Below are 7,186 nucleotides of genomic sequence, written 5' to 3' on the forward strand. Positions count from 1 at the left end.
ATGTTCAGCTCATCTTCTTGGCTGAAACTATCAGCTTAATCCCTGTCCTATACTGTTTTCATGTAAACCCAAGCCACTCCTACCACCTTCATTTATACTAATATGATTGCCTTGTATCTGTTCTTACTGCTTTCACTCTTGTCTCCTGGCAGTCAACTGTCAATGAAAACATCAAAGTAAAAGGTGTTTGTTTGTTTGTTTGTTTGTTTGTTTGTTTGTTTGAAGTCTGGAGATGGAGAGATGAGATGGCACAGTGGTTAAGAGTGCTTGTTGCTCTTACAGAGGACCCAGCTTCAGTTTTCAACAACATCCATAAATCCAGTTTCAGGGGCACCAACTCCCTTTTTTGACTGCTTTGGGCACCAGAAATGTATATGGTATACATACAGGAATTAAGGCAAAATATTCACATACAAAATAAAATAAATAAGCCTATAAAGTTACAGCAAACTTTTGGAAGCCCATCATTATTTAAAAAGAAAAATTCAAATTCTTCATCATGTCCCACAAGATACCAAAACATGTGTCACTTAACAAATATGTCCGTCTATCCTGGCTGTAGGTAGCAACTACAATTAGAGGCCACCTGGCATCCGGACCGCCATCCTACTTCCCAGCAGGGTGTCACACTCCTCCAAAGACTGCATAACTGCCATGGAGGATTCACAGTCGGATATCAGCATGGAGCTCCCTGTGAGTCAGGAGACATTTTCAGGCTTATGGAAACTACTTCCTCCAGAAGATATTCTGTCCACCGCGGTGATGTCACCTAATTCCATGGAAGATCTATTCCTGTTCCAGGATGTTGCAGAGTTGTTGGAAGGCCCAGATGAAGCCCTCCAAGTGTCAGCAGCTCCTGACGCATAGGACCCTGTAACTGAGGCCCTTGCAGCAGTGGCTCCTGCACAAGCCACTCTGTGGCCCCTGTACTTCCGTCCCTTCTCAAAAATCTTACAATCAAGTCTGTTATGTGCACATACTCCCCTTCCCTCAATAAGCTATTCTGCCAGCTGGCAAAGACATGTCCTGTGCAGTTGTGGGTCAGCTCCACACCTCCAGCTGGAACCGGTGTCGGTGTCCGTGTTAGGACCATCAACAAGAAGTCACAACACATGACAGAGGTCCTGAGACGCTGCCCCCACCATGAGCTTTGCTCCGATGATGGCCTGGCTCCTCCCCAGCGTTTTATCCGGGTGAAAGGAAATTTGTATGCTGAGTATCTGGACAACAGGCAGACTTTTCGGCACAGTGTGGTGGTACCGTGTGAGCCACCTGAGGTTGGCTCTGAATATACTACCATCCACTACAAGTACATGTGTAATAGCTCCTGCATGGGGGTCATGAACAGCCGTCCTGTCCTTACCATCATCACACTGGAAGACTCCAGTGGAAACCTTCTGGGACTGGACAGCTTTGGGATTCCTGTTTGTGCCTGTCCTGGGACAGACCTTCATACAGGGGAAGAAAATTTTTGCAAAAAGGAAAAACATTGCCACGAGCTGCTCCCAGGGAGTGCTAAGTGAGCACTGTCCACCAGCACAAGTTCTTCTCCCCAGTAAAAGAAAAAAACCACTTGAGAATATTTCACCCTTAAGATCCGTGGGGGTCAACGCATCGAGATGCTCTGAAAGCTGAATGAGGCCTTAGAAATAAAGGATGCCCCTGCTGCAGTGGAGTCAGGAGACAGCAGAGCTCACTCCAACTACCGGAAGACCAAGAGGGACCAATCTACTTCCCGCCTTAAAAAAAACTAATGATCAAGAAAGTGGGGCCTGACTTAGGCTGACAACCTCTGCATCCTGTCCCCTATCACCAACCTCTCCGTCTCCTTTCTTACCATTTTATGACGTTATAAGAGCTGGAAACAATCCCTTCCACTGCCTGTTTACCTTGTAGCTAAGGCTCAGCCCCCTCTATGAGTACTGGTTCCTAGCCCAGGTTGGGGGATGGATTGATAGTTGTCAGGTCTCTGGTGTTCCAGCGAAATCCTACCTGGCTTGTTGTTGGACCCTGGCACCTAAAATGAAATTTCACCTTACCCCACACCCTGTAAGAGTCTATCTTGGGCCTTCATAGGGTCTATACCCTCCAGGACCCATTTTCCTTCCACTCTGCAAAGCCTGTCTGCATTTATCCATCCCCCACCGCATCTCCCTCTTTTTTTTTCACACATTTTTATATATCAATTTCCTATTTTACAATAAAATTTCTTATCACTTGTAAAAAACAAAACTAAAATAATGCATAATACAATGATACAAATGTATCATTATGTGCCTGTTTATTGGTCTTGTGGCCACTTTGAAGAAACAGATGGGCCCCACTCCAGAATGAATTTGGATATTTAAATCAATGACTTCATTAATTAAGAGTGCAAGAATTTCCTGTTATTTAATGAAACTTTTGAGGAAAAGCACAGCAGTGTTCCCAGTCTACTCCAGAAATGCCTTGAGAAAGGAAACCAGTGATACGTTCATGTGAGTGGGGAATGGGCCAGGCAGAGCTTCCATGATTTGAACTCACCATTAGGAGCAGAATCTCCTAATATTTTCTCTACCTAGCACACTCTCATATGAGAATACACATGGTAATTAAATTATTCTGGACATATGACATGATGAGAGGAGGTCATACAATATTAAATGGTTCTCAATGTTTATTATAATTGACTATGACATGGATAAATCACAAGAAAATAGTGCCACAGAATGTTAGCAATTTGTGAGAAATTGATGAAGCCGTTGCTTGAGGCTTCCCTGAGGCTGAAGTGCAGGATATCAAACCCATGAGTTAAACTATAAGATCACAGTCCTTCAGAAGAAGCTAAGACTAACTAAATTCAGTGAGCAGCTTTCATGTAGTGGTAAAAACCATGTTTCAAAGAATAGCTCATGTATAAAAGCAATATTTGAAACAGAAAGAACTTCTGTAAACATTGCAATTTGACACTAAAGTCTGGTAAGAGGAGTAGATCAGGAAACTTGCCATTATATCAAAAAGGAAGAGAATACAAGAAACAGATGACATGTGCCTCAATTTCCAATTTTATTACCAGAGTTTCTAAATTTTTTTCAAAGGTTAGTGATGTGCTCAAGTAAACTGAATTTTAATTAGCAAAGATATGTGGATATGTTTCTGGGAAATGTACACATTCATAGGATAAACTTTTATAAGTTGTAAACATAGCAATGTCTTTGCAGAGGTACTAGTAATTATGCTTAGTGCTTAAGTTCTCTGAGAAGGGAAAAATGGAGATAAAGTAATAGTAAAAGAGACTGATAACCAAAGATGAAGAGCACTAGAAATGCCACACACTACCAAAGGATGAGCCAAAAGAGTAAGTAGCCTCTTGCTATTTCCTGGAATCTCTGGTTTGTTCCCCATCTGAACTTTTCAAAACTACCTATCTCTTCAAGCCCGTGCTGAGTAATGTGGACATGGACAGCCAACATACTTGTCTAACCTTTTTCTGTTATGAAAATAACATTTCTACAATAGTTGATGTTCATCAGTTATCATAACAAATAAGGTTTGCTTTGTTTCAATCTTTTTTTATTTCTTTAAAACAGAATCTTTTCTCATACAATATATCTTGATTATAATTCCTCTACTTCTCCCAGATCCTCCACATCCCTCTTCCCCATATTGACTCCCTTTCTGTTTCTCATTAGTGAAGAACAGGCTTCTAAGAGGTAAGATCCAAACATAACAAAATAAAATAGAAGGAACATAATCTATCATATTGATGTTGGACACTGCAACCCAAGAGGAGAAAAGTTCCACAAGCAGGCACAAGAGTCAGAAACCGAATCATTCTCAAAATCCCATAAAAATACGAAGCTAATAGCTGTAATGCATATGCAGGGCACCTGGTACAGACTTATATAGACCCTGTGCTTTCCACTTCAGTCTCTGTGAGCTCATGTATTCCATGCTTAGTTAATGCAGATAGCTTTGTTCTCTGGGTGTCCTCCATCCTCGCTGTCTCTCACAATCTAACTCTTCTCTTTTTTTTTCAGATTTTCTGAGCTCCAAGAGGAGGGATTTAATGGAGACTTCTCAGTTAGACATTCTTTCCATTTAATGTCTGGCTGTGGGTCTCTGCATCTATTCCAATTTGCTGCTTGAGTATAGGAGAAAATGCAGCTATGACCTTGTAGCCACCCTACTTGGCACACTGCTTTTAAACAAGAAACATGTCACGCTATACTCCTGAAGTCAGAACACTAAATTCTGAAATAGCCTAAGTGGCCAGTTGCTGGCCTATGGACAAGGCTATACTCTCTACATCTCCTTTAATCTGCTTATTCAGCATAGAAATCCTGGTGGCATGAGTGCTTACTATCTAGTCTAAAGTAATGTGTTAAGCAATCACAGTCAATAGAATTCCATGATGATCACATGGAATAAAACATTGTTCCCCTAATCCATGTATAGAATGGTTTATCTCCACATCCTTTACTGACCCATGGGAATTGTCTTCTTGGGGAGCACCACTCTTATGACAACACCAGAGGAAACCTCTCTGATGATGACTGGATAAGTCACTGATCCATGAGTATAGCAGAATATCATTAGGAGTCTTTTATTGATACTTTTCTCTTTAGACCAGCAGTGTTTGGTCTTACCCTAGGACCCTAGGCTATCTCTCACAATCTAACTCTTCTTTTTTTTTTTTTTTTTTTCAGATTTTCTGAGCTCCAAGAGGAGGGATTTAATAGAGACTTCTCAGTTAGACATTCTTTCCATTTAATGTCTGGCTGTGGGTCTCTGCATCTATTCCAATTTGCTGCTTGAGTATAGGAGAAAATGCAGCTATGACCTTGTAGCCACCCTACTCGGCACACTGCTTTAGGATAGGACCCTGGGCTATCTAGTCTCTGGTTCTTGATTAGCCAATCAGTGCCCAATATGGCTTCCCTCTTGTACTATTTGGCCTTAAGACAAATCAAACATTTGTTGGCTACTCCCGCAAGTTCTGTATCATCATTGCTCTAGAATATTTTATAGGCAGGACAGACTGTGGATCAAAGGTTTGTGGCTGGGTTGGTTCCCCTGTCCCACCACTAGAAACCTCACCTGCTTACAACTCTTCATGCTCCTTATCCACCATTGTTAGGAGTCTTAGCTAGGGTCACCCTGGTAAGATTCCTGAGAGTTATCATTGCACTAAAGTTCTAGCTCATCTCCAAGATGACCACCAATAACAGCTGTTTCTCCCCACACTCTCTCTATACTCCCTTCTTCTCCCCATCTGATCCCTTGCTGTCTCCCCCAACCACAGACTCCAACTGTTCAGTCAAACTATAAAATCTACTATATTTCCCCTTCCCAGAGAGTCCCATTAGTTCTCCCCTCTACTCTTTATCTAACTTCTCTGGATCCATAGATTTTTAACTTGGTTATCATTTACTTAATGGCTAATATCCACTTATAAGCAAATACACACCGTATTTATCTTTCTGAGTCTGGATTACCTCACTCAAGATGATAATTTACAGTTCGACCTATTTGCCTGCAAATTTAATGATGTCAGTTACTGTTTTAATAGCTGAGTAATACTTCTTTGTGCAAATGTACTACGTTTTTTTTATCCATTATTTTGTTGAGGAATATCTAGGTTGTTTCCAGTTTTGAGCTATTATAAATAAAAGCTTCAGTGAACACGATTGAGCAAGTGTCCTTGTGATAGAATGGAGTGTCCTTTCGATATATGCTCAGGAGTTCTATAGCTGGATATTAAGGTAGATAAGGCCCAAAATTTCTGAGGATGCATCATATTAATTTCATAAGTGGCTGTACAAGTTTGCACTCCCACTAGCAATGAAGAAGTGTTCCCCTTGCTCAACATCCTAGCTAGTATGAGCTGTCGCTTGTCTTATTGATCATAGCCAAAGTAGTTTTGATTTGCATTTCCCTGATGGCTAAGAATTTTGAACATGTCATTAAGCGTTTCTCAGTTATTTGAGATTCCACTATTGAGAATTCTCTGTTTAGATCTGTAACCCACTTTTTAGTTGGATTATTTTTTATATCTAGTTTCTTGAGTTTTTATATATAGTAGATATTAGTCGTTTATTAGAAATGGAGTTGATGAAATTCTTTTCCCATTCTGTAAGCTATTGTTTTTTTCTATTGACAGTGCCCTTTGTCTTAAGCTTTTCAGCTTCGTGATTTTAATTTTTAAATTGTTTATCTGAGTACCTGTGCTATCACTGTTCTGTTCAGAAAGTTGTATTCTGTGCCAGTGCATTGAAGGATATTCCCCACTTTCTCTTTTATAAGGCTCAGTGTACCTTGTTTTATGTTGATGTCTGTGATCCTCTTGGGCTTGAGTTTTGTGTCACCATGGATTATCTTTATGAAATATAGCAAACCTTTCTATATAGCCCACTATTCTTCTTTCCCTCCCTTCACATGAATGCTCGCTTATAGCAGCAGCTACTTCCTCATGCTTCTGACAGTTAGGTCTGTATTTTACACACATTTATAAACATGACAGTTACTATAGATTGTGCCTTTCATTTTATTTCAAATCTTATAAATGAAGACACACCATATATCTATACAGTATATATTTCTATTATAAATTATCTTTTCATTTTGTATTGCCTGCAGATTTTTACATATTGATAAGTCACTTTTCCCTGCTGTGAAACTATAATTAAAAAAAGAGAACTATTTTATGTGTTCAAATGTATACACATACAGTTTTTACTGCTTGTAAACTTGTGTGTAGGTCTTTATCTTTATTACTATAAGTAATGCTAACATAGAGATAGGATATATATAAAAGAAATAATAGATAGATACCTAGATACATAGATGGATTGCTAGGTAGTTAGAAATAGAGAGATAAATAAAAGATATGTTATTCATAGATAAGAGACAATGACTTATAAATAATTGATAATAGATTAATAGAGAGACAGATATATGACTAGTAGATAGCCTCATGCAAAAGATGCATATTATAATAATTTCTGTTGTTTTCCAGTTACACATTAGAATTTTTAATATTCATGAATAAAGAAAAATTTGAACTCATAATTTTGTTATAAAGAAATTATACTATATCTGCAACTGGAATACAGTAGAGCAACTGGTAAAGTTCTGTAATAAATGTACCATATCCAAAAAACATGTTGTTTTACTAATACTGGATTTCCTAAATCTAACCAATTCT

At 39.1% G+C, this 7,186-nt stretch overlaps 1 pseudogene; it reads left to right on the forward strand.

Annotated features, from left to right (window-relative positions):
- The first annotated feature begins 1,112 nt into the window (after nt 1-1,112).
- On the forward strand, nt 1,113-1,523 carry LOC117705937 (cellular tumor antigen p53 pseudogene; annotated as a pseudogene).
- The last annotated feature ends 5,663 nt before the right edge of the window (nt 1,524-7,186 follow it).

The sequence above is a fragment of the Arvicanthis niloticus genome, chromosome 3 (genome assembly GCF_011762505.2).
Source record: "Arvicanthis niloticus isolate mArvNil1 chromosome 3, mArvNil1.pat.X, whole genome shotgun sequence".
Lineage (NCBI taxonomy): Eukaryota > Metazoa > Chordata > Mammalia > Rodentia > Muridae > Arvicanthis > Arvicanthis niloticus.